At 42.3% G+C, this 26,231-nt stretch overlaps 1 protein-coding gene across 1 annotated transcript in view; it reads right to left on the reverse strand.

Moving 5' to 3' along the window:
* PRELP (proline and arginine rich end leucine rich repeat protein) overlaps positions 1-12,628 on the reverse strand; it is a 51,452-nt gene extending 38,824 nt beyond the window's left edge. Inside the window, exon 1 of the mRNA XM_061632245.1 lies at positions 12,414-12,628. The gene's annotated coding sequence lies outside the window, so the exon portion shown is untranslated. The remainder of the gene's footprint in view (positions 1-12,413) is intronic.
* Positions 12,629-26,231: the final 13,603 nt, after the last annotated feature.

The raw sequence follows: 26,231 nt of genomic DNA on the forward strand, positions 1-26,231 counted from the left end.
CTACTAACCTTGGCATGTTTCATTTCATCAACAAACCAGCACACAGCTAGGAGTCCAACTGCCAATGATATCATGTACACAGTCAGCTGGCCTGCCGGCCAGCCTCCATCAAACATCATTTGCCCCTTAACAAACAGCGCTGTATGGCTGTAAAATTCCCAACTGGCCTGTTGAAGAAATTTTAACAGCATTACGCTAACAAGCAAACACTGAGGACCAACAGTAGACAGAGTCTGAAGTCAAAAAGATCTGTCTGAAAATCTTTTGGGAAATGGCAAAATCTGCAAGTAAGGAGACTTGGGAATGCTTTCTCCAGTGACTGCAGATGCTTTCCTAGGAACCTCTTTTACTTGCATGGCAGTGGCTGTGTTGAAACAGTCTTTTCTCTCAAGGGCTGTACAAATCTGGTTTAAAGATCAAGAACTATAAGAAGGGAGAGCAAGAGGGGCCTTGAAGTTGCCCATCCACAGTGAGCACCTGGACAGCAGACTGAGCAGGCGCACAGGTCATCTGGTCACAGGGTTATAGTCAACATAGTGCTAAATCAAACATTCCATCAGTGCAAGGATTTTTTCCATGTGCAATGGAATGTTCTCTCCTCCTCCTCTCTCCATGTCCCCCTAAATCTGTTCTAGGGTTTTCTCCCCACCCTCTAGAGCAGATCTGGGGATAATGCAGGGCACACACAGGGGGGAGGAGAAGGGAATCCCCTTGCATTAGCTGAAGTCATTGCACTAGCACAAGGATTTAGTTGAAATACTATCCACAGTCTTACCCACTATGACACGTATTTTTTTACATCGTAGCCATGTATTTCTAAATCTGCATCTATACATATAAATTAGCATATGACATGATATGCAAAGTGGTTTCTTCTTTCTGCCTTCTTTCTTCATGAGGCATTTCCTCTATTGGCATTGTGTAAGTGTCCACCTTAGTTGCATCATCCCATAATAATGCCTCCCACCCACCTCCCAAATTCACACACAGTGCAAGATTGTCTGAGGCTGAGGAAGATACTAGGACAGAGGGAAAAAACATGAACCACAAGGCTGTTGGCATCCTGGATTAGTGGAAAGCTTGGCTGCCTTTGCCATATTTTGGCTGAGTTGTCTCAACACATTCCTGGGCATCTAAGTAACTGACTCTTTCCATAAAGAGTCTTGTGCCTTTCCCCCCTGTACTTTCTGGCGTCTCATTTTAGCTCTAGAATTCTTTGGTTCCTCCTGTTTCCAATAAGTGATATGGCGGGACTGGAGTGAACACTTAATAACATAGTAGGTACATAGTAAAGTTCTCTCTCTCCCCCTCCCACACATTTAGCATGTGAATTGTAGTAAGGAGGAAAAAAGTGAACATCTCAGAAAGCTGTTTTAGCCAAATGATCTTTTCTAGAAATCCCTAGTCTATTTCGCTCTTGTACAGAGGTAGGGAACCTTTGGCCCTCCAGATGTTGCTGATCTACAACTTCCATCAGCCCTAGCAAGCATGGCTAATGGCCAAGGCTGATAGGAGTTGCAGTTCAGTAACATCTGGAGGACCAAAGGTTCCCCACACCTGCTCTGGTAGGAACATGGTTTTCTTACTCTAACTCCCCTCCCTTTTGTTTCTCCAGATTTTATTTGAAAAGTAACAAAAATGGTACAAGAATCAAAATAAGCTTCTTGTAAGAAAAATTAATTCAGATCCGGAACTATGGCTCACCCTGGAGGTGAACAAACCTCCATGCATGCAAAATGTGAACATTTCATTTCAGGGCCTTCCTACAAAATCATAAAAGAACTGTCAATCTGCTTTGAATTAGCCTAGAACATTATAGTTTCTGATGATGTAATCTGTGACTGTGTCATTTATTTCTATATTTATGTAGCTGTGCTTTCAACAATACAATGCACATTTATGTACTAGCACAACCCTGAAAAAACATTTGTGAGCTGAGCTCACAAATTGTAAAGGACGAATGACAAAATTAAGAACGAGCTGACCGCAAATAAACAAGCTTTAACAAAGCACATTTTTAGCAAAGCCCAGAGAAAGTTGTACCTAAGTCCCATTGCTTAAATCAGAGATGGCCTGAGCTGGATCCTTCCCACAAGACTTTATCTAGCCTTGGTGACTCTACCTTATATTATGGGGAAGGGCCATAGCTCAGTGTAGAGCATCTACTTTGCATGCAAAAGTTCCCAGTTCAATACCTGGCATCTCCAGGTAGGACTGGGAATGTCCCAAGTCTGAAACCCTGGAGAAGCTGCTGCCAGACAGTGTAGACAATCCAGAGCTAGATGGACCAGTCTGATTTGGTATGTTCCTATGTTCCTGTGAAAGTATAGCAAGGACTCTAGTGACAGCTTCAAGTCTAAGGAAAAGAACTTGGTAAGACACAGATATTCTACATTGTAAATGTATTTTTGTTTTTGTATGTAGTGGAGCACGAGGGGGTTAGTTAGTGCTGCAAGATACCTTCCAGCTCCCCAGACTACAGTCCCCCAGGAACATATTGAACCCTGAGTACACACTGAGGATGGCAGTCCTGGGCCTATATCAGTGGGGTGTAATTTTAATTTAAATGAATATCCTATGCATATGACGACTAACTTTTGATGGATTTGTCCATAATCAACTTGTTTAAGATTCTCAAAGGATGTATGTATGGCCTGGAAAAGTCAGATTTGTTTATATTTTAAAGGTGTCCTAAATATTCAAATAGCTTCTTAAATCATTTTAGTAAGATTGGTTCTGTACTCAGCATCACCCTAATCAAAGACATCCCCCTCTCTTTTTAGTGGGAGCTCATGGCAAGTACTTAAAACACAGGTAAGGGGGACATAGTGAGTGAGGCACTTCATGAAATCCACAAGCCACCCTCACTGACTTCCCCAATTTTAATCAATACATGGCTTCCACATTGTTGTTGTTATGTGCCTTCAAGTCAATTATGACTTATGGCAACCCTATGAATCAGAGACCTCCAAGAGCATCTGTCGTGAACCACCCTGTTCAGATCTTATAAGTTCACGTCTGTGGCTTCCTTTATGGTATCAATCCATCTCTTGTTTGGCCTTCCTCTTTTTCTACTCCCTTCTGTTGTTCCCAGCATTATTGTCTTTTCTAGTGAATCAGGTCTTCTCATGATGTGTCCAAAGTATGATAACCTCAATTTCATCATTTTAGCTTCTAGTGATAGTTCCGTCTTAATTTGTTCTAACACCCAATTATTGGTCTTTTTCACTGTCCATAGTCTGCGCAAAGCTCTCCTCCAATACCACATTTCAAATGAGTTGATTTTTCTCTTATCCGCTTTTTTCACTGTCCAACTTTCACATCCATACATAGAGATCGGAAATACCATGGTCTGAATGATCCTGACTTTAGTGTTCAGTGATACATCTTTGCATTTGAAGACCTTTTCTCGTTCTCTCATAGCTGCCTTCGCCAGTCCTAGCTTTCTTCTGATTTCTTGTCTATTGTCTCCATTTTGGTTAATGACCGTGCCAAGGTATTGATAATCCTTGACAAGTTCAATGTCCTCATTGTCAACTTTGAAGTTACATAAATCTTCTGTTGTCATTACTTTAGTCTTCTTGATGTTCAGCTATAGTCCTGCTTTTGTGCTTTCCTCTTTAACTTTCATCAGCATTTGTTTCAAATCATTACTGGTTTCTGCTAATAGTATGGTATTATCTGCATATCTTAAATTATTGATATTTCTCCCTCCAATTTTCAAACTTCCTTTATCTAGGTCCAATCCCACTTTCCTTATGATATGTTCTATGTATAGATTAAACAAATAGGGTGATAAGCCTGTCTCACACCCTTTCTGACTGGGAACCAATCGGTTTCTCCATAGGCTCCCACATAGGCTTTTCTAAAAGCAGTAGCTTAGGGGGCTGTAACAAATTTGCCCTGCCTTTCATACAAGGACTGATCCCTACCTCTGCATTACAGCTTTTCCCGTCAACTAACAGGAACAGAGTTTTTCCATGGTCAGATGGACACAGAGATTGCTTCATAGGTGTGGTATTCTACTCAATTGCCACTACTTCCCTGTAGGAAAGACAAGGTTGCCAAGAGGAGGCTATTCAAATTCTGTTCTTCTTCTTTTATAGCATGGACCAAGCAGGTAAGGCATGCAGGGAGCAAGACTCCAAAGCCAGTCCAATCAGCAAACTCTAGAATGCCCAACTGAAAGTGTTTTATTTTAGGTGGGGTACTGGATGTAAAATCAAAGTGAACACAGGACAGAGACAATGCAGCGCAACACAAGAGAAAATGAAAAGTATCATGAAGGAAGAGGCCACACAGAGGATCTAACAATAACAAGAACTTTACTATAACTAATCATATACAGAGAACAAGCCCACAGCAAAGTTCCATGGAAAGTTGGGTAATGCACCTCAACTTCACAGACACCCTTTATTGGAACCTGATTTTCCTGGTAATCAGTAAATTTGGAGTGGAAAGGGACAAATTGTGTGCCCCCACAAGGAAATATTTGCTGGTAGGTTTCCAATGAGATGATAGTATAACCTGAACCCGAATCAACTTCCATGGGTGTATGGAGTGCCCTGGATGGTGACTGTCACCTTCCTCACACTGGTGGAGTACTGCAACTCTGGCTTGATGTGGTTAATCACCTCTGCTGCATTGTCATATGTGGAAAACGTCTGTACAGTGTGTGTGGTACTGCTTTGTAGTCCATGATGGTGTTTTCCTTTCCACCGCACTTCTGGGGGCGGCTGCTTCCACTTTGGCTTGGCATACTCACTCAATATGCCCATCTTTTTGACAATGCCGACACTGTGCACCTCTGAAACGGCTGTTCATGGGATCCCCCACAGCTCCTACATTTCACTGGAGAAACTTGTCTGGATCTCAGAGGTCCTGCAGCACCTACTCTGGTTGATGAGCATTTGCACTGCAGCCTGTGGATCTCTAGAAGTTGTTGATTTGAATCTTTAGCCAGCTGGGTTTCTGAACAGGGTGTTTCTTGCCAAGCGCACTTCTCGGGCACTTGCTGCTGCTGCTTCTGTAGCCAGAGCTTCCTCTAATGCAGTCTTGAACATAAGCTGTTTTGCAACAGACACTTTTGCAGGCCCTCATCATGCAACCCACAGACCAGATGATCTCACAGCATCTCAAGGTTTGGGAAACTGCAGTGTTTCACCATGCGTCTATGTTCAGCAACATACAGTGACACACTCTCTGTTGGGCCCTGATTTCTTTTGTATAAAGAATTACGTTGTGCTATTTCAGACAGTTTTGGAGAGAAATGTCCTTGTAAAGCATTCAGGATATCCTCATAAGATGTATTAGCAAGTTTTGCTGGTGCTACAAGGGCTGGGCTAGGTCAAAGATGTCCGGCCCACAGACACTGAGTAACACAGCACGCTTCTTCTCTGACTCTGTAATGCCATTTGCTGCCAAGTAAAACTCCAGCCTGACTGCATAACTTTCCCACTTGCTGGGACATGCAGGGTCAAATTCTTCAAGATGCCCTTGGGTGGCCATATTCCACAAGATACACACTGACCTGGAGTGATTTGCAGTGGTTTCCACAAGGCCCAAGCTGATGTCCTAATCCAGTCTAAGGAGAAATGTTCTCTCCCTTTAAGCCTCTAATGCATGAAGAAAACACTCTGTGTGCCTCAGTATCCCACCTTCATCACCAGTGAAAAGTATCATGAAGGAAGAGGCCACACAGAGGATCTAACAATAACAAGATCTTTACTACAGTAGGGTCCCTCTCATCAGTGCCCTGCTTTTTGGCATTCCGCTAATACAGCAGCAGCGGGGCAATCAGTTGGAGGGGGGTCTGGAGCTCCCCACACTCTAGCTGATCGTGCTGGAGGAGGGGAAGATCAGCTGTAGCGTGCTACAGCTGATCTTCTCCTCTTCTGGCACGATCAGACTCCCACTCGAGCTGATCGCGCCCGAGGAGGGGAAGATCTGATCTTCTCCTCCTCTGGTGCGATCAGCGGGTTAGGGTCCAGACCCTGGCACTACAGCTGATCCGCTTTTCGGTGGCTTTCACTTTCCAGCGGGGGTCTGGAACCTAACCTGCCGTATGAGTGGGGCCCTACTGTATAACTAATCATATACAGAGAACAAGGCCCATAGCATGGTGCTGCTTGTAAGGCAGGCCTGGAACTGAAACTGCCACAGCCTGGGCTGACTCAGCAGTTCTTCGTATTGCAAGCCTGGAGGGCCAATACACTACAGAAAGGGAAAGCATTATTTATCTTGCCTTACATACAACAATCTGGCAGACATGTTCACAATGTTAGATGGGAGGAAAAGCTCCTTGGGAGTTCAAAAGGCTAACAGTTTTGCAGGGAAAGGTGCTCTCATTTTGAACTGTGTGCATACAGAGCACAGAGCTAAGGAAGCTTAGTCAACCAATCATGCCTGAGGAGGCAGGGCTTTTTTCTCTAACCAACAGGGATAGATTTTTCTCATGGTCACTCTTTAGAGACTGCCTCATAGATGTGGTGTAGGCTGAAGAGCATTAACCTGTTTTGCATGTCGATTTTTAACACCTTGTTTTGAGCAACTGACAGATCCCCAAAGAATAAAAGAGCAGATCATGAAAAGGTGAGTTGGCAGAAACTCCTTCCTTTTTTACCAGACAAGATACTCAAGCAGATTTGCTGAGGCAAGTACATTTGTGAGAAGTTTCTTCTTCTTCTTCTTCTTCTTCTTCTTCTTCTTCTTCGTTGCAGTTGTCGTCTTCTTCCTAAATTTCAGAATAGCCAGAGAGGGCTGCTGACAGGAAGAAGAGTGGCTGGGACCCATTCTTTTTCCTTGCTGTGTAGAGGTGGTGCCATTTTGAATTCTGAATGGGATAATACGTCATACAGTGCCATAACTTGAAAGGAAATATAATTTCTAAATAAACTATGAAAGCCTGGATGACTGCAAGGCAAGAGAAAACAAATCCAGACTGGGAGATTTGCTTCAGTTACAATTATCCTGTTATAAGTCCTGCTGTTGACAGGCTGGTGCTCTAATTGTAAAACCTATTATTCCAGTGGGATTTATTTCTATGCAATATGCTCCCATTAAATAAAGCTGGTGGGGTGGATAGAGTGTTGGAGTAAAACTAGAGACACCTGCATTCAAACCCCTACTCATCCATGGAGCTCACTGGATGACTTTGGGGTAGCCACTATCTCTTAGCCTAACCTATCTTGCAGGGTTGCTGTGAGAATAAAATGGGATAATCCTCACATACAGCATTCTGCTCTCCATGGAGGAAGGGTGGAGACATGTGTGAATAATAATGAAGACTTGGGGCTAAATAAAAGATTATGACAGCAGACCTATATATTTAAACCCAAGTCTGCCTAATTGTTTCCCATGTAACTGAGGAGTGGGGCATAATGCAAGTACAAATGGGACAGGGGATACTGAACTCTTCTCCTGCCACTTTCCGCTTGTAGTCATTCTCCACCAGTCATTCTCTCCCTCCCCCAGCTAGAATCCAATACTGCAAATGAGCCTACTGGCAGAAAAGGGACTGCATGGTAAAAGACAGGGGGGAGATAAACACACACAAACTAAACTGCTCCACTGCCCTAGCCTGGAATACGGCATCACTTGGTGTCAAAGCACCAGCTACTTGGCAGAGGTGAAGAGCCACAGGTGAAGAGCTCTTTGGTTCTTGCCCTTCACAGCATGCACCAAAGGCTCACACCTCTGCCAGGGCACTTCCTTTTGTATTGTCTGAAGGGGAAGCAAACAACCTTAATGGGATGCCAAACATGGAAACGAGTAGGCATGAAAGCAGATCTCCATCCCTGGTAAATGAACAAATGAAGCTGCTTCATAACACTGATTTAATTTTAAAAATGTTTATTGTGTTGGATTGTTGCTTGTATTTTAGTATTGTTTTGTTATTTATTGTATTTTTATGCTGTTTTATGTTCACCGCCCAGAGAGCTATTGCTAGTCGGGCGGTATATAAATTTAATAAATAAATAAATAAATAAATAAATAATACAGTCAGATCATTGGTCCATGTCACTCTGCATTATCTACTCTGAGAGTTTCAGACTGGGTCCTTCCCAGCCCTATGTGGAGTCTCTGGGGATTGAATTTGGGACTTTCTGCATGCAAAGCATGTGCTGTATCACTGAGTTACTGTCCCTCTGAGCTTCAGTATCTACCCACCCCCTACATTGCAACCCTGCACTCCACTTTACACATGACTTGGGAAGATCCAAATATAAAGATATGGGTCTGTTGCTGTCACATGTAGTATGGCTTTTAGAAATCAGACTGAAGTCTACCTAAGACTTCCAATGGCCAGGGATTGGAGGCCTTCATTCAATCAGCATAGATTCTGGACTCTGGCCATAACATTCAGGCCTTGATTATCTGCTTTCATACCTCTTTTGCCTTCCAGTGTTTATATGAGTCATTATCCTTCTTTTTCAATCTATGATAAAAACATTCAGACTCTGGAAGAAAAAATAAAACCAACCACAAACAAAGCATGCTGTGAAGCAGAAGTAAAGCAAGCAAATTCACATGTTTGTCAAATATGTATAATCAATTTCCATTCCACTGAGAGAACTGTGGATATTTTTGTGAGTGGCTTAGATATTCTCCCATCCAGAATTAGCTGTTTGTATTCTGCCTCTCTTGGTCACTGTAATGCAGTCCACATTGGGTGTACCTGAGACTTAACAGCAGCAGGGAAACTTTGTTCTTGGTAACATAGCCTGCCGAATGCTCTTCCTCTGCTCTCTCCAAAAGATTTTGAAGAGGTGATGCTGAAGATTATCTTTCCCCTCAGATTCTGGAAGGATTGAAAAGTCTAGCAGGAGAATGTTTGTGTTCAGCTGGAGCCTTCATACCATTAACTAATCCAAATTATTTGTGGGGCAGTTAAAGAAAGGAGTCTTGACTGCCACAGCCCCTTTTTTCCACAGGCAAGGCTTTCTGAACATGCATGCGGATGGGGTGTGTCCCGTACAGAAAGCATCTGGAATGAACTGGCTGGCTAATTCCCGTGATATTGCAACACAGAAAAAGAAAAAACCCTTTGCTTAATGCCTGTGCTCTTTTTCATCCCTAAGGGCTCATTTTATTTTTCCATCTGCTTGAGTCTATATTTCAAAAGCAGCACAATAAAATGCAAACATCATGCATTTATTTGGTGCATATGTACAGTTCCCAGCCACAATATGGTAAAATGCCTCTCCTTTGTCTTTTTCCTGTTCAGCTGCAGAGGATAAAATGAGAAAATTCAAGAGTACAGTACCGGCAACAGGTCTGCCCTGAGAACATGCCTTTAGATGAGAATTTCCTGATTTCTTGGCCTGGCATTGTAGCATACACAGCTTGGGAGTGCAGGGAATATCCTGAGAAAAGATGTGTCCCTTTTGCCCTAAGGATACTCCCAGTGACTCACTGGTGGAAGCCAGCTTTATAGCCTCCACTGATCCTGCAGTAGTCTGCAGGCTGAAGCAGCGTGCATAGGAAGCTGTCTTATACCAAGTTAGATCTTTGGTCCATCTAGCTCAGTACTGTCTACACCAGGGGTAGTCAACATGGTGCCTTCCTGATATTGTGGGACTACATCTCCCAGAATCCCTGACAATTGGCCATGCTGGCTAGGGATGATGGGAGTTGTAGTTCAACAACATTTGTTGGACATCTTGCTGGCTATCCCATTGACTAGCAGCAGCTCTCCATGGTTTCAGTCAGGGAGCTCTTTGAGCCCTACCTGGATGGAGATGCCAGGGATTGAATCCAGGACCTTCTGCAAGCAAATAAGATGCTCTAACACTGAGCTACAACTCTTCCCCATGTATGCACCTCAGGCACTGGCAATACTGAAACAGGTTGCCCAACCCCCCTAAACAAAAGCTGCCTAATGCCCTCTGAGATGCAAAGGCTGAGCTCTCAGCAGCAACAATCAATAACAATAATGAACATTATTTTTGAGTGTTCAAACTAAAGCACATCATGCAGCGGCTCAGACTGAGCAAATAGTGGCTTGCCTATGGCTGCCTAGCAAGTTTGTGACTGTGATGAGGTCTGGAACATGGGCATCCTGGCTCACAACCCACACACTTAACCAGTATGGTAACACCGGCTATTGTTGATAATTTTGCTAACTTATTTTTGCTGCTGATGTTTGCAGCCTCAGATATCTTTGGAACTTTAACTTGGTTCCAGTTCTTGCCAGTCATTCTTTTCCAGGCCCAAAGAACAGGCAAGGCAGTCCAAAGCACTAACAGCCCAACTCCTGCATTTCTGATTTGCTTGCACTGACTATAATTCAGCCTGGCTGCTTGAACTGTCCCTTCTCCCCCTGGGCCAAGTGGCTATACAATTCCAATCCTACTTCTTCCTTATATATCAGTCTCATCTATTCCCCCTTTTTACATAGTGGAGGGAAAGGCTCCCAACCTCCCCTTCTGTATGTCTAATCTCTGACCAAAATCACATGAGTTGGATCCTATTCCAGTGGGAAGGGCAGACTGTGCAGTGTGTGTGTGTGCTTAAAGTGCACATACTGCATGAAAACAGCTCTTCCCCTGGCAGGCACATGACTTCCTAAACCCACAAGGAATGGAAGTGCTACTGACTGAGAAGAGGGACTTGCAATATAAGCCTGCTTGTGTGGGCTTTTCTTCCACTGCAGCAGGCAAATGCTGGATAAAGATGGACTGGTTACCCAGGTTCCTAAGGCAATGAGTCTGAAACTCAGGGAGACCATGTCTCAGTTATCCCCAAACCTACTTATTCAAGGAAGGGTTGGGTTCTAAGCAAGTATATACACTTAAAGTATACATTCAATGAGCCAGGAGTAGTTATTTTCTCTCCTGACCCCCTCATCTTCAGGAAGTTAGGACTCTCCCCAGATCTATGGACAGCACCTGAAATGGGCTACCAGATTTTTTTGACCAAAGGTCAAGGACTAATAATCTCAAAAAACATGTATCACTGTTTGGGAACCAGGAGTGTGTGTTACTACCTAAGGAAGTATTAATTCAATATCTATCTATCTATCTATCTATCTATCTATCTATCTATCTATCTATCTATCTATCTATCTATCTATCTATCTATCTATCTATCTATCTATCTATCTATCTATCTGAAACTGAATAATTGTAAAGCTCATGCTGAAGTCCTATATCACCTGTGGAAGTAAGCTCCATTGAACTCAGTGGGACGTACTTCTGAGTAGACATGTATAGGATTGTTCTGCAAGTAACTTTATTATTAGGGAGATGGGGAGTGAATCAGGAAAAAGTTCAGGGCTTTTCTACATATACTTATGTAGAAGTAAAACCTATTCAAATCAATGGGACTTGCTTCCAAGTAAATACGTGAATATTGGTGTGTACCAGAACAAACCTATGCATGTTCACTTAGAAGATGACCCACTGTGTTGTATGGGGCTCACTCTCTAGAAAGTGTGTATAGGATTACAGATGTATGGCACAAGCCTATGCGCATTTACTCATGAATAAATCCCACTGAATCCAATGGGACTTTCTCCCAAATAAGTATTTGTGGAATTGCAATTCTGAAATTACATCTCACTCCAAATGTTCTCCCCTTTAGGTGTCTAGAAACCTTTAGGGATTGGAACTGGGGATCTAGTCTCTGAATTTATTTGGCAAAAGAAACCAGCCCTACTTCAGAGCTCTAAATTCTCCATCTCTCAAGACATGCAAAGAATCTGTATCCGTCAAAGAGAAAATAAACATCACACGATTTTCTCGGATAAGAGTGAGAAAGAGAATTGAATCTTGATTGTGAACTATTCAGGGACTCTTAACTCCTTCCTATCCAAAACTGTTTACAAATTCTGATATAAAACAGCAAACAAATTCTTTACGTACAGAGAACGCAGAATTAGCAGATGCTGCTTAGAAGGAACCCCCCCCCCAGCAACCTAATATTTCTTTCTGGAAATAAAATTCACATTCTTGGAATCTGTCCTGCTGCCCCACACTCTCCCCCCCCCCAAATTCTGGATGTGTCTCTTCAATGAATCAAGCTTACAGATGATGAGACTTCTGAAACACTCACCTTGCTCCCGCAAGGGCTATAAGCATCCGAGATGTATGTGGGTGTGGGTGCCATGCCAGAGAAAAAAAGGGGTTCCCTCAGTTCTGCTGCCATGGAAACAGTCTTAGCATTTTTAATCACCATAATTAGCATCACATGCAACTTTGTTTTCTTTTGTTTGCTTGCCAGAACTTTTGCAAGACCAACTGACATAAAAGCAGCCATTGAAGAACCAGACAGGAAATACTTGTTGATCCCTTGACTCTGACAGAAGTTAAAACAGTGAAAAGTCCCATCTGACTACTAGTTAAGGAAGAGGTTCCCTCCTCGATTTTCTTAGGGGAGGGCATTCCCAGAGAGGACACCTGCCCAGGGCTTACCTGTTTCCACCTGACCTTCCTCCTGCCTGTGTGTATTTTAACTTCCAGGACTCTTCCTCCCCCTCTTCCTCCTCACTCCAGTCCGGTTCTGATACAAATGACCCTCCTCCAAGCTGTGTGTGTTTTCTCTGGTTCCGTTCCTCAGAGATTCTCTCCGAGAGGGTGGGTGGGAATGAGGGGAGGAGGAGAACGTCACAACAATAACATCTTTCTCTGGCAGCCAAACTCCTCAGCATTTAATCCACACACATGTCCTTCTGCCTGCCTGCTGAAAGGCTCATGTGTAATAACATTTCCTTCTGCTGGGGCAAGAAAGTTCCCCACCAGTGCTATTCAACAAATCACATTTTTTGAAAAAACAAAACCTTGGAGTTTGAACTCTCTTTATAAGCATGATGACCTCTCTTAACTTTACAGTATGTTTAGGTTTTGGTTTCAAAGCAGCTGGAAGGAAATGTCAACCAGGCTCAATGAGCAGTACAGGGCAGTCCTGTGTTTAAAAATGAGTAGCAGTACTGTGCACGTGCCCCTAACCTTTCTGAAGATAACTGTTTTGCTATGTTTCTTGCTTTGTTGCTATCATTGTTAATGTGACTATGGCAGGATTTGCTTGGTCAGCTGTTAAAGCTGCCTTGGGACCTTGTCAGTTTAAGGGTTAAAGGTTGCCATTGGAGCTCAGTAGGGTGGCAATTAATGCTCCTAGAAGACCCTAGATAAAGGCACTGTGGCCTAAACCAGATATGCTGCAGGAAGTACAAAGTGCCACTAAAAAAAAAGTCTAATGCAGTTTGAGTTGAGAGAAGGTTACATTGCTCTTTCTGCTCATGGTGATCAGTTTGGACAAGGCATCCATCCCGTGCAAAGAGAAATCCAGACTAGGAAAAAAGAAAAGGCAGCCACAAGCAGACTATTAGTTTGAATCACTCTTTAAAACAATTGGCCCCCATGCACATTCACTTGGAAGTAATTTCCATTGAGTTCAATCCAATGTATGTTAGAATGGGAGTAAGTCCTTTTGAAATCAACTGGCTTTACTTCTAAATAAGCATGTGCAGGATTGCACTGTAAACCATCCAGATTATGTGAGGAGACAAATTGTAAACCTGTGTTAAGGATTACCATATTCCACATTGAAGGCCTTTGCTAATTATGGCTTTCTCCATACCATAATATCTGGTTTATTGCTCAGTTAAAACAAGTCCAGGCATTTCCCCTTAAATTATGATGGTCCTTTATATTTCATTAATTATTATTTCATTCACGTCTTGCCTTTCATCCTGCATCAGGTTCACATACTGGCTCACAACACAGAATAATACCAAACAGATACAACAAAGATAATAAGCAAAATCAGCTATAATGTCAACAAGCCAGCAGTAGAATAACATACAGCTAACCTAAAACACTAGCTCACCCAAGCACCTTTTGAAAACCTTCACTGTTATTCTAAAGGCCAGCAAGAAGAAGGTTGATGAGCTCCCCTTGGGAGAGAATTTGAAAGGATGCAAGCCACCACTGAGGAAGCCCTGCTTTTTGTAATGTAGCCACTCGTGTAGTTTCAGAGGGCCATGACATTCAGTGCAGAGTTCCATAAATTGACCTAAGAAGCCCACACAGGCAAGAATATTGAAAAGCACTCTATGGTGTTGAAAAAACTTGGGAACTTTAAACCATTATGATGATTGTGGCAACAAAACTAAAGAGTGGCTTTTAATCTGAATTTATAAAATCAAAATAAAATATTGTGATTTTATGAATGCTTCCTAAACCAGGCACCAAAGAAGCCTAATCCATAGATATCTTTAGCCTAAGCTAGAGATAGCTTTAAACAACAACAAAATCCCAACCAAAGGCAAATATAGGCAGAATGGGACCTTAATTAGAATCGACTTAGAAGTTTAAGAAAAAATCTACATACTTGATGGCAACCCTTTAAATTCGGTGGCAAGATTATGAGCCATTCTTTCACAAGGGAAACATACTAGCAAGTAAATAAAAGGGAAGATTGCACTGCTGTTGTCTCTTATAAGCATAGCAAGATAGCGTCATTCTCTAGATGGGTCAGTTCCATGTTTTTTTGCCAGCATAGGATTTCCTGATCAGAACCAGGATATTATTAATACGAACAGTTAGAGATAGATTTATACTACAAAATCCAGACCTTCAGCATTTCTCTCTGCCGAAAATTCATGTCAAAATCTTTGTTTTGGGATCCAAAGCAATGTGCAGATTTTGTGGTGAAACATGACTCAAAGGTACTCCACCAGCACTACCCTTTAGTTGTTCTTTCAACTCTCCCAATTCAAGAAAGCAGTATGGAACTATTAGGTCAGCTAACTTTCAAAGTACCATTGCAGTGGTGAGGGTGGGACGAGTGTGCATGCACCAGTGCCTTTTCCCATTTGAGAAATTTCATGCTAAATCACATACCTTGCTTTGGATCCTGGCTATTGAACAAAATCCAAATGTATAACTGCCATTTATATATGAGCTCCCACAATTAATATGTATGAGGCATATTGGACGTGATGTAGAGTTGATGTTTTTCTTTAATGAAAAGCAGCCTTGGAAAAATGCTACTGAGAATGGAAGAGTTACAGAGGAGGGGCTGCTAAACCCTTTCCCTTCCTGCCGTTTGTTGTTAAACATGCACACACCCAGTTGCTTCTTCACCCATGGGGAAAAGTTACAGGGCCATATCTTTCCCTCACAAGGTACTTTGGCCCTAAAGCCTAGCTGTGCTATTGTTCCTGGTACACGGGGTTCTAAATAAAGAAGTCTGTGTAGCACAGTAGACGTTTCTGATCGCTGTGATGTATCTATCCTTTTCTGGAAGGGGGAGGGATGGAAAAGCAGAAGGGATCTTGTTGCACTGCCATTGAAGCAAATACTTGTGAAGGCTAGAAACACTGTTAAGGATGGATCCTGGTTACTGCCAAGTGGAAAAACACAAAATCAATAGCAAATGAAGAGCTTACTTTCCAGGTTGAATCTCTTAAGTGATCCAAATATATCAATGCATGAACACCAAAAAAGTAATCAAGGTGAACCACCCGCTAAGTTGCTCACTGAATCTCTGTCCATGAAGCTGTCCATAGAAAGTTAAAGTAAAAGGAAACGGCGAAGCAAAACTTTACGTTTTTACCGTGTAACTGGGGCTTGTGCTGCCCTGCCCACAACATCCCCACTTGCTTCACCCCAGTGTGCACTGAATGAGAAAGTCTGGAGTGGGCTTCTAAACATGTAATACCAAATCTTTGTTGGTTAAACTTGGTAGTTCCACTGCCCTCAGAAGCCCAGGGTGATGGTGGCCAGAAGAGGGCTTTCTCTGTGGTAACCCCTAAGTTGTGGAACTCCCTCTGTACAGAAGTGCATCTGGCAACTTCACTGTACACACTTCTTTACCATAGCCTTTGACCCAGTGATGTATTTTAATGATTTATTTTAAACTGTTGTAACCTGTCTTGGGAGCTCAAGGTGAAGGGCAGTAAATAAATACTACTACTATTACTACTACTACTGATGATGATGATGATGGTGTTTGGCAGAATGCACTTAGAAGCCCCCCCCCCGATCTGGAACCCTAATAATATGGGGTTTCTGATAATAGGGAGGCTTCTAAGCATATTCAGCTGAATGTGCCTAGAAGTCCTCTTCAGACCTTCCTGCTCAATGCAGGAAGTTCAGGGGTGGAGTAGGCAGGGAAAGGGACATTGGGGGTCACTGCCCTACCCAACTTGAATGTCTGGACAGGGCTTTGGTGTCCATTACAAGAAAGCCCCCTGGGTTTACAAGAGAGCCCCTGGAGCACTTTAACACTCCACAAAGTGGGTATCATGCATTACAAAATCAGTTTGAAATTTGGATATGTCATTCTGATATCACATCTAAGAATGTGATGTTTGCATATTAGAAATAGAGGAAGAAGTTGATCCAACAAAAATTAGCGCAGTCCAGGACTTTGTCCCAGGATATTGACTCAAATTTTACTTCATAAAACATTGCTTGGCGGGCACCCAAATTGAGAGCTTTGAATTATTTTTCTTGACTACAATAAATATTTATAATTGCCAGGTCCTAAATCATAAATCCTAAGACATGATCCAATCTAAAATAATTTGGGGGCCTACTGATTGCAATATGGAAGCACCCATGGTTTTATCATGTCAGGAAACTGTAACAATAATTGCAGTTGTCTATTCACAAGAGCAGGCTATGCGTTGCTCTTAAGAATCCCGTTTTGTACACACAGAGAATTCCACTGCCAAAGGTGATTCATTTTATGGACTCAAAAACTTGGAAGGAACAGTCTTTGGGACACCCTGAACTCAGATGGAACGATGTACTGGCCCTTTTGGCTGTTCACAATTCCACAGGGACACAACAGGGAATGCTAGCTGGAGAACCAGTATCAATATTTCTCCCCTGCTCTCACACTGTAATTCTTCTCCTCAGCAGCACTCCACTAGCAAATATTCCTTTGTAGTGTAAATAGCCCTTAATAATTGGACTGGGAGAACATGGACTGACTGGTAGTGCGGAGCAGCCGGCTCTCTGAGAGAAGCGACTGCTTTGTCCGTGAGCTTGCTCTCCCCTTCTTGTATGCATTCTCTAGTTCCCTGCCCCTAATGAATTCTTTGGCACCTTCTCCTGCAGGAAACTGAAAGACATTCCTGTGGGATTGTCCTTGTAACTTTATATAACTTGTGCTCCGTTAGCTTTGATCATTTCCCCAAAGCACTGGCATGATCTCCTTCTGTCAGCTGCTTTCTCCTCCTTCCCAATGGGACTGACGTCCTCAGGCTGCAGTCCTTACCCCACTTACCTGGGAGTAAGCCCCACTGTATTCCACAGGATCTACTCCTGAGTAGACATGCTTAGGTTTGTGCTGTAAGAATGTAGCTATGGGAGGCAGTTTGTGCCAACTGTTGGATCAATATAGTCCTCTGAGCTTAAGCCAGCAAATGTACTCTCTAGTCTAGAGTTGGACAGACTTCAGGCTTGGTGGATTTGCCACTTCATTTTTTAATGTATAGTTTATTGGGTTTTTCACATTATTACAGTAAAACAGTACAATTCCTTATTCCTTCCCCACACACATCTTCCCATTTCCCCTACCTTCCTTTGCCCTCATACCCTTGTCTTTTTCTTTACATACATTTTCATTTCTGATGTGCAGCTTAACATGTTATGCAGTGTTCAGGTTCATATGCTCAGATAAGGGTTCATACCACTTCATTTTTTTTACTTGAATCTCAAGATCTATCAACCAGAGCCATGTGCAAAAGAGAGACAGTAGCATTAAAGAACAGGGTCCCTCTGAGGAATTTGTTTTCAGTACCAGAACTGAACTGAGCACACAGCTCTTTCACACAAAAGTCCACTCCTGGTTAGCATTCTTCATTTCAGCAGCCTCATTGTGGTAGGAAAACTAGCTTTGTTGTTGCTACTGAATAATTGGGAATCAAAAATCCTTTCTGATGAACTGCAAATCACCCAGAGATCTACTAGTAGATCCCAATTGACCTGTCCACCCTTGATCTAGTCCATGTAAAGCCCACCTCATATAAGCTCTTGTGATGTTTCCAGTTAGTGCAGAGATGGCCATCTCAAAGGCACCATTAGGGAGGTTAGGGAGAAAGCAGCTTTTACCTCCCCCAGATTCCTTTAACGTCCTCCACTGAAATCTGAAATGATGCAATCACCAAGCAATAACAGCTTCACAGTTAGGAGCACATGCTCCCAAGCCCTGGAACAGGCATTACATACAAAATCGAAAGCAAGATGCAACTTTACACTTCTTGTTCAATTGTACAGCTATTGAAAAAAAACCAGTTTCTTATAAATGAAACTGTGGACATAATTTTAATTGTACCTTGATTAACCTGGCACTCTTGCTGGTGTATTTGCACTGCACTGACCTCCCTACCACCTCACCCATTCCCTCTCCTTCCTGGTAAGCAACAGCAACTCAGCTGTTGGGATGTCAGATGCAGTGAGTGCTGCTGCCCCACCACACCATGTGCTACCTGTTGATAGATCTAGTTTAGCCTGATATTCATGGGCCAAATCCAGTCTGTGAATGAGCAGACTTTTGACTTAGTAAGTCAACTGGTGTTGAGTCTGAAAATTATCTGTCATCACATTTATCTGTGTAGAATTAGAGAGCATAAGTACCCATTTGTTTACATTTCACCTATCTACATCTGTGCATGGGACAAACTGCAAACAGTGTAGTGTGCAGGAGATAAACCAGAAGAACATGAATGTGGATTGTATGGATTTGGCACATACACTGCCCTGGTTTGCACATAATGATAACCGTTTATCAAACCATGGTGTAGTGTTATGTGTGAACCCTGCCCAGCAACTTAACTATAGTTTGTTTACTGCCAACAAACCACAAACCGAAACCATGGTTTGTTGGCTTCTGAAACTTGGCTTGGCTTAACATTACGTGCGAACTAAGCACCTTTAGTTAACCATGGTTTGTTTGATGACATCCCATCCCAGATGCTCACTAAACTACAAAGCCTTGAAGACAGAGCATCTGGAAAAACAAAACAAACTTTGGAGAGCCATGGTTTGTTTGATCGTATGTGGGACAACATGGTTAAACAAACCATGTCTTCATGATATGCAAACAAGGCCACTGAAATGATAATGCAATTCCTTTAGATGGTGTTCATCTCACTCTTCATTTCCCATGCCTTTGCCTACCACATTGTTGCTCCTTCGCAAGAGCACAGTAAATGTGAGTTGAGCTGTAAGATGAGCAGGGATGAAACTATTACTTTCAATTGTTTAGCCTCCTGGATGCTCCATGCAATCTACATTCGCAACACAGCAGCTGGACGACACAGCTGTATTCAGTATAGCTTCTCTAAAGGAAGTGAGAGGCCAGTTTGGTTTAAAAAATCTCATACATGCCCTAAAGGTAGTCAGCTGGGCAAGAAATAAGTAGGCAGGGAAGGGAGCTTTGCAGGCAGGGGGAGCTGGACCAAAAATCAAGGGTGCAATATTCAAGGAAGAAAACCCCACAAAAGAGATAGAGATTTGGGTTTCAACCGAATATATCAGTAGCAATGCCTAAATATATACTAAATAACCCCAACAGAAGACTTCAGAAACTGTGGGTCCTTCCACAATTTGAACTGAATGACATGAAAACTCAGATCTTGTGATTATACAAACTCCATGCCTGAAGCATCTAAATAGGTACTGGTATTTAGAAAATGTAGGGGAAAATAGAATAATGCAATGCAGAGTTTAATATAAATATATTATGTTCAGCCAGGATTGGTTTGGCAGCTCACTGGAAAAAAATGGCAACTAACTGGAAAAATAATAAACCTCCTACTGTTGATGGTGGTGGGATGGCTGGGGGTAGAATATGGAAAGTAGCTGAGATAATCAAGTGATCTAATTATCAAAATTATAGAAGGTTAACAACAAACAGATTTATAGGGGAATAGATGCTATTTATTTGTTCAAAATTGGAATGAGAAACATGGTAATATTCTGTCATTCTTTTCTTGTTGTAGAATTGCTTTATTTCCCTATATGATTCTGACCTGTATCTAAACAGTAGTCACAGATATGTCTCACTATATACATTATATCCTGCCAGCATTTCCTGACAAAGAAAGTAGATTACTACCTTCCCTTGAGACTTCTAACAATAAAGCATTGCATCTCAAGGCTCCACTTATCTCCCATCGATTGATAAGAGAGAGCTAGCTTGTCACAGACTGTAGGAGTCCATACCTCTCACTCTTACTCTTCAAGGCTAGGCCTTCTTAGGGGGAGGAAAAGATAGACCTAGATCAGCCTTTGCCAACTTAGTACCATCCAGAAGTTTTTGACAACAACGCCCATCAGATGAGTTGACTAGGGCTGATGGGAATTGTAGTCCAAAACATCTGAAAAGCACCAAGTGGGCAAAGGCTGTCCTAAACCTTTACAGGTATATTTGTATATTTGTTTTTAATGTTTTAATTGATGTAAACCGCCCAGAGAGCTTCGGCTATGGGGTGGTATATAAATGTAATAAATAAATAAACAAATAAACAAATAAATACAGGGATGAGCCTTTTCCAAAAAACTTTTTTGTGGTCAAATTGTCTGAGAGACAAGATGAAAATATAGGTTGGAGGGGCTGAGGTCAGTTCCAGAAAGACAGTCCAGGCCAAGCAAACAGGTGCTGGGAGAGAAGCCGATATCCAGAATGATTGATGCGAACCATGAATCAGGGTAAGACTTGTAGGACCAGACAGCAAATAAGGAATATGCAAGGACAAAGCGAGAAGTGAAGCCTTTGATCAAGAGCTTTGCTGTAAAGACTAACGTTCGCTGGAAAGAAGGAATGTAAACGTATATAGAGACAGTAAGGGGCAGTGACCAATCACAGTGGGAAGTAGTGGAGAAAAACCAGGGTCTGGCAAAGTTACTTGGGCCGCAGGGGATGTATGATTTTCTGCAGTGGCTTAGGGAGTAGAACTCCATCCTAGCTCATGAAATAACTGGGGTACAAGAAAAGGCTACAAAAAGCTGATGACCCTGACCTAGGATCCACATCCTATTTCAGAACACAACATAGTGATGTTCTTCGCCTGCTGTTCTTCCTAAGAGGACAGCAATCTGACTTGGTTGAAATAGTTATAACTACAGAGCATGTGTAGCAGGAGCCGTCCACTCTCAACCTTACCAGCTGGATCATTATGAAGCAGAAAACAGCTCATGAGTAGCTCAGAGGGATACTGAATAGCTTGTTGAAATACACATTCACTGTTCTGTACAATCCCTGCCAGAGTATACAACAGGCACAGGCAGCTGAAATAAACATAGCAGAGAGCCATGTGGTAAGGTATACCTCCCAGCATGAACCACCCACTTCCCATATGTTCAGATCTCCCTTTCTTATCCTTCCCAGTTGAAGTCACTATTGTGATGTGTGAATTCTGTAGAGATTCAGAAAGAACTCAAAAATATCACCAGTTTTTCCATTTGGTTCCTTAGAAACTGCAACAGTATATTAATATAGCTGAGATAGTCACTTTAAATATGTTTAATTTACTTTACAGTTTTAGTGAAGTTTCCTATAGTAAATCATTTTCTTTTGCTTCTGTTTCCAGAGCTTGGAAGATTACTTTTAAAAAGTAATAAATTACAGTTACAATTACTTGGCCCAAAAAAGTAGTAATTACCGTTACAATTACAATTGCTCTGAAAGTAACTGATTACTTTACTTTTTCTCAAAAGTAATCACTACAATTACATTTCAGTTACTTTTTTTAAAAAACTCCTACAAGGTGCTGGCCTTGGCTGCTGCACATCTAAGAAGCCTAAAACAATATTAAAAATAAACACACACACACAGGGGGTAGTAGAATAAAAAAAATTATCCATAAGATTAACATAATGGCATAACAGAATCTCACATCCCCCCAAGTAATGAAGATACCCCAACTCTTGAAATCAAATTTTACACTTGAAATGCTTTTATAATATTTATTTATTTATTTATTTATTTCATTTATAAACCGCCCATAGCTAATAGCTCTCTGGGCGGTGAACAAAGCAAGATTAAAATACAATATTACAATAAAAGCAATAACAAATAGCAGCAAATTAAACTAAAAATGTTAAATATGAAACATTGAACATTAAAATGCCTGGGAGTATAGCCAGGTTTTAACCTGGCGCCTAAAAGAAAGTACCGTAGGCGCCAGGCGTATCTCCTCAGGTAGGCTGTTCCACAGTTCGGGGGCCACCACAGAAAAGGCCCTAGATCTAATAACAATCCTCCGGGCATCCTGATGAGTTGGTACCCGGAGGAGGGCCTTAGATACTGAACGAAGTGGACGGGTAGGTTCATAGCGGGAGAGGCGTTCCACAAGGTATTGCGGTCCCAAAAGAACAAGATGCTCAAAGAGCATGTCAGCCTGTGTTGTGCTGCAAAAAACACCGCAGCACACGTGGAAAGCCATGGAGTGATGACACTTCCCTGCTGGGAGACCTCAGGTACCTCACCAGTTCCTCCGCAGCAGTGTCCACTGCTGACTTCTTGCCCTGGGGCAGAAAGTTAAAGAAGTCATCTTCTAAGTCATCTCCTTCCTGGTCTTTATCTGAAGACTGATCACTGTCCTCATTAAGTACACCCATCTTTATTTCAGCTTTCAACAAGGCTTCCATTGTGTATCTAAGAAAGAGAGAGGATATGTTAACACATATATGTTAGGAAACCATCATCTGCTCTTCATTTCCTGATGCTTGTCATGTCCCCTGGTTCAGGGTCCAGCCTGAGCCTGTGGATGATGACATGGAAGGTAGGAAGGTGACCAAGTCACCACACTCATGGGGCAGCACAGCAGACCCTTAAGGATTACCTGCAGCATCCCAAGGTTGTGATGAGGAGCCCCAAGAAGAAAAGGCCCAGCCCCTGCCTACCACCTTAAGCCCTCTGATGCCTCCCTTGAGACAACAGTTCCCTTGGAGTAATCCACCCAAAGGGCTTCCCTAATGTTCTTACTTGTTGGTATGGGTGGCGGCCTGACACGATTCCAGCCAATCTAGTTTGAAGCGAGGGTGTAGGCAGGCTGCCAGAAGAAGCCTCTTGTCCTCCCAGATAGCTGCAAACCGCTTTCTTAGGGCTTCGCGCATACCTCTCAGCAGCTGAAAACAGTATGTGTACCTCTCAGGTTTGTTTTCCAGTCCTTCTAACTTGCGGTCCAGATTGCAGAGCGTTGGTAGCAAATACCCCATAAACATGCCGTTCTCCCGTTGCAGGATATCTAGGGACTGGGCTAGTGGCTCCATAATCTCTGTGTATTCCTGTACCACTTCAATCTCAGCAGCTGTGATCCTGGACAAGGAGCAGCGGTCCATTATGGCATGCATTTTTAGTGGCACAGTTGACAGGAGCTCATGTAGTTGCTTCAACGCATCAAAGGTGGAATTCCACCTGGTCTTATTCGGTACCTTCAGATACACACCACATTGCGCACGGATATACTCAGCAATCTGGGCTGACTGGTTCTGCTTGGACCACAACTTGCTGCACTTTCCCATCAAGGAAAGAAACTGTTTCTTGAAAACACCAAGAAGACTACTTTTGGAGGAGTCAGAAAGCATGGCCTCTATGTCTTGTGTTGCCACAAGGTTGAGGGTGTGGCTAGCACATCTCTGGTGTGGTGGTAAAACAAAATCCTCTCCTGAGTCTGCAGCTTCTTCCTCTGCCTCAGGTCCTGTGTCCAGGATCTCACAGATAGGCACAAACTCCACCTCAGCCTCCTCCTCCTCCTGGTTATCACCATCATCGTCACTGGTGCCTGCAGCTTCCACTGGTTCTTTGGCCATGAAAACTCTGAACGCTTTCACTAACTGACTGCTGCTCTCAGCAGCAAAACCTGCAACTGGCGTCTCTGTAATAAACAAGAGATAATGCTCCTATATGGGTGAACTTCAGCTGTGATGTGCCCCCATCTCTTCCCCATGCTGCAAGATGCCCCAGTCAGAGTGGAAGTAAGCAGGTCGATAGCACAATTAAAAGAGATCCTATTTGCATCATTTTTGCTCACTGAATAACCCTGCCTGGGCCAGTCTAACCTACTATCTCACAGGGTTGTTGTGAGAACAAAATGAGACTAGGGTTCAAATCCTCACATAGCCATGAAGCTCACTGGGTGACCTTGGGCCAGTCACTGCCTCTCAGCCTCATGAAAACCCTATTCATAGGGTCACCATAAGTTGGAATCAACTTGAAAGCGGTACATATATTTTTTATTTTGAATATGATGATTATGATAATAAATATGCAGCATTTCAAATTAATTCTGTATGAGAAGCATTCCATGCCAAGCTTGGAAAACCAAGGATGAGGTATAAAATGTAGACAAAAATACTTTTGACAAAATGCCGTTTATCTTTTATATCTATATCTATAATTAGCAATACAGCTGAATGATGTATGTAAAGTATTTTTTCTTTCTCTTTTCTTTTTTATTAATATTTTAGTACTACTGCTAAAGTTCTGATGAAAGAATAAAGCATTCATTAGCCAAATTCAAATGATTAGAACACATCACATAAATTCCACTGAATTTGGAGTTTTTGCCATAGAAAATGAAAAAAACATATAACCTATGATAGCCCAATAGACAATTAGAACTAATATAAAACCCTATTGCTTCTCATTTGCAAATCTTGCAAGATCTAAGGTAACTCTAGATCATGTGAGTTCAGGTGATGCATGTTATGTACATTTGTATAGATATTAGCAGAGATTGTCAACAGTATCTCTCTCTGGGACTGGGAATCTCTCTCTTTCTCACAGAACATGAGTTTGAGAGCTGGGGGACTGAGAGGAGGAGCTGCAAGGACCCTACTTCTCACCTCATCTCTGCCAAGAACAAAAAAATCAGCCTTAAGCCATTTATTATACGCCTAATGATTTTTTATTTTTATTTTTATTTTTATTTTATTATTATTATTATTATTATTACTGAGACAGTTTTTGTCCCACATACAATTCAGTCTTGTGATTAAACAGGACAAAAATACAAAAAAGGGGGAGAGTTCAAAAAGGGGGGGAAGGAAGAGAAGTAGGGTAGGCCGAAGTTTTGGAAGTGCCTTGTGATTGATGGAGGGGGCAGCAGAGGCAAGGAGAGGCAGTGGGGGGCAGAACGGTGCCACGGGGGGGCACACACACACACACACACACACACACACAAATCATCGTCACTCACCTCCACAGCTCTTCGCCATTCTGCTGCTGCCTTTTCTCCTCCGTTGTCCTTGCCCTGGCTTTTTCCTCCGGCGTCCATTTTTTCCTCTCAGACGCTAGCAGGCCTTGCCTATTCACCTCTTCCCTTGTGCATCCTAACACAGATCATGAGGGAAGAGAGAGTCTGCGCAGAGGTCCAATCAGTGTGAGGCACATGTCTTGTGTTAACCAATCACAGCCAGGAGCTGTATTCCCCTTGTTACCGCCCCCAAGTAATGTGCAACCTAACGTGGAAATGTTAAAGTTGCAGCTGAAAAGTAGGGAAATTACTAGTCGTTCCGTTACTTGCCAAATGTAATGGAATTACCCACTTGTTATTTAAAATTGTAACGAATTACAAGTAACTCGTTAAAAATAACGAGTTACTTCCAAGCTCTGTCTGTTTCTGTGAATATATGAAGTACAGCAACACTTTGCAAAATTTACACTAAAAAAACTCCAAAAAATAACGGCACTGACTGTTCCGCAGAATAGTCTCCAGTGGATATGAGGAGTGTCTCAGTTTGCACGAAATAAAACAGTGGGAGGTGAAATACATTCTAGCAAATTTCTAGGTGTGCTCTATGTTTTTATTGACCATGCCCACCTTTCCTTACGCGGAGTGGTTGAAGCATAGCAGGCAGAAAACATGCATCTTGGGCAGGCCAAGTTTGTTTTTTCCAATACTAGATTCATTGCTTAAGTAGCAACATATTCTAATCAATCTGATTTTACATCAAACTGCAGTTTCAGATTCAACTGTTAATGCACCCAAAATAGAAATAGAACATAACCTCTAGTTTGAAGCACAAAAAGCTGTCTTCACCATCATATGACACTGCCCAATAAAAAGGCTTTGAAATTAATAAAAATAAATTTGACACAGATTTCTGGGATGAACAGTGAGGGAAATAAAATTTTCTAGTTCACATTCTCTGTAGAAACATTAGTAACACAGGAAAGAAGCAATGTAAGAAGAACACCAACAAACAGAGACAACTATAATTCTCTATCTTTGGAGATGGCAGGTGTTGCCACCACTCACCATATGCTCA

The sequence above is a fragment of the Rhineura floridana genome, chromosome 6 (assembly GCF_030035675.1).
Source record: "Rhineura floridana isolate rRhiFlo1 chromosome 6, rRhiFlo1.hap2, whole genome shotgun sequence".
NCBI classification, from domain to species: domain Eukaryota; kingdom Metazoa; phylum Chordata; class Lepidosauria; order Squamata; family Rhineuridae; genus Rhineura; species Rhineura floridana.